This window comes from Gossypium arboreum, chromosome 9 (assembly GCF_025698485.1).
Source record: "Gossypium arboreum isolate Shixiya-1 chromosome 9, ASM2569848v2, whole genome shotgun sequence".
Classification (NCBI taxonomy): domain Eukaryota; kingdom Viridiplantae; phylum Streptophyta; class Magnoliopsida; order Malvales; family Malvaceae; genus Gossypium; species Gossypium arboreum.
The window spans coordinates 13492884-13495491 of record NC_069078.1 but is presented as its reverse complement, the minus strand read 5'-3'; the positions used below and the strand labels follow the sequence as shown (position 1 = coordinate 13495491).

General features: G+C 26.1%; 1 pseudogene; it reads left to right on the top strand.

Annotated features, from left to right (window-relative positions):
- On the top strand, positions 1 to 813 carry LOC108455172 (calcineurin B-like protein 3; annotated as a pseudogene).
- The last annotated feature ends 1795 nt before the right edge of the window (positions 814 to 2608 follow it).

Below are 2608 nucleotides of genomic sequence, written 5' to 3'. Positions count from 1 at the left end.
ATGTTGCAGTGTGTAGACAGATTGAAGCATTTATTTGCTTCAGTACTGCAAGATGTAATAATGATTTGTACAAGCAATCAAGAGGTCTTGTTGATCCTAAACTTCTTGCAAGAGTGACCTTTGTATGTTATCATTTTTTATTTTCTTTTTAAATATTCTTCTATATTTCTTATGTGATAAATTTAATGTTTTTACTTGATTTAACATTTGTTCAGTCTTTGTCTATGTTATTTTAGTTCTAGAGTCATTCTACTGATTTTTTTTTTTGCTAATCTTCATGTAGTTAGTGTAAATGAAATAGAAGCACTTTATGAGCTTTTCAAGAAGATAAGCAATGCTGTTATAGATGATGGGTTGATGAACAAGGTCTTTGATTTTTTTCATAGTTCCCATTTTGTTATATAATTGATATCTTTTGTTATGTTTGTCAAGTTTTTTGGCTTGATGATCACTCCTTGTCTTGAGTTGGTTCTTTCACTCTCATCTTTGTAATATTTAAGTTTTATTTTTATTACTATTTGACTGGAGGAGTTCCAATTAGAGTTATTCAAAACAAACAAAAATGAGAGTTTATTTGCTGACCAAGTATTTTTATCTAATGTTAATTAATAATGTCTCCATCCTTGAAAGAATAATTCTTGTTAGCATAATATTGCTTGAGTTGCTGTCAATATATTTTTGATTTCATTGCAGATATTTGACTTGTTTGATAGAAAGTATAATGGAATTATAGGTTTCGAAGAGTTTGCTCGTGCTCTCTCTATCTTCCATCCAAATGCGCCCATTGACAATAAGAATGATTGTATGTGTTAAATATTTTAGTTATCTGTATACTTCGTCTCTTTGTTTACCTTTCTTGTTGTAAGTCATAATCATCTTAACATAGTAGTTGGATGTAAATGATTGGTATGGAAATGGAATTATGAACTTTTGTGCATAGATGATGTGTCTAAACTATGTATTCTTGTGTATACATATTCTTATGTAATCTATTTTCTTAAACTAGGAATTTCTTTTTGTATTTGATTTTTTCTCTTTGAATCCTTTTCTTTGGCACTAGTTTATAATATTTAATTTGATGTATTTATTTATAAATAAATCATTGCATAAAATATAAACTTAATGGATATAAAATAAACTCAATTAAATAATGAGAAGACAATAATTTCAATATATGTTTGTTTCATTTAAAATAGTTTTTATAAAATATTTTCAGAAAATCTACCAAATAATAGAAAATACTAGCTTTTCTAGAAAAGTAAGTCATTTTCTATAAATCATTTTCTGAAACCATTTTCATCAAACAAATGGACCCTTATTCTTTAAAAAAAATCTTCATCATCATGTTAATCAAAATAATTAAGGGTGTCAATTACATGAACTAAATTAATTATGTCAAATTAAAGCATATATACTAAATTTCAAATGTACAAAAAATACATATATTTAAAGTATATTTTAATATTCAAATTTTTACTCTATAATTTGATAAAACAAACAACTACCCCCAATACGAAGCATGGGCAAGCCATACTGATTAACATAATTGTTACATAATAATACTTGATTCTCAAAGAGAAATAGAGAATCACCTTTATCTTATAAAAGAAAGAAAAAGAGAATCACCTTTAAAGAAAAGTAAGCGAAACAGAATCATTTTAAATTTTACGACGGTTTAGCCCTTCACCTTTTGAATTAGGGTTTAATAATTTTAAGGTTGAATTTTTTTATGGCATAATGATATATTTGGTTCTCTATTTTTATTAAAAAAAAGTTATTTTAGCGATTTATTTAATTTTTTTGCCTCTTTTAGACCTTAAACTTACATTATTTATCAAATCACCCCAAAATATATGAAAAAGTTAATGTCTATCAACTTTATTGATGTGACATATATGTGAATGCCACATTAGCAATTAATTAATTTTTAATATTTAATATTCAAAAAATTATTAAATAAATTATTAACATTACTAAAATGTATAAAAATTAAAATAATATTTTTAAATTCTAAAAATTAATTAATTGCTGACACACGTGGCATACAAGTGGATGCCACCACATCTGTAAACAAACTGTAACTTTCTCATCCATTTTGGGATGATTTGACAAACAATGTAAGTTTAAGGGCTAAAAGATGAAGAAAAATCAAATGACAGACTAAAGTAATTTTTTTTTGTAAAATTGAAGGACCAAATAAATTATTATTCTTTTTTATATAATATAAATTTAGCAAGAATACAATTGTAACAGAATTGATAATTATTAGATTAAAAAGAACATATCAAGCCTGTCTACTGAGAATGATGTACTAAGGGTTTGTTTGATTGAAAATATGTAACACCCTAAACTCAACCTAGACGTTATGGCAAGATCCGGAAGTGTCACATGAAATGGGTTGAAAAACTATTGTCGTTAAGTTAAAACATTTCCAGTTCATTAGCCTTTATCACTATTATTAATTTCAGAGCTTTCTTTCTTTTAATCATTTAGAGATAAAACGTATTAGTAGCGGAAGCTTGTAAAATCGTTGTGCCCAGAAAATCCGTTCAAGATTCTAGAAAACCCTTGCTTTTGGCAAACCATCACAGTTATAAATAAGTAAGAA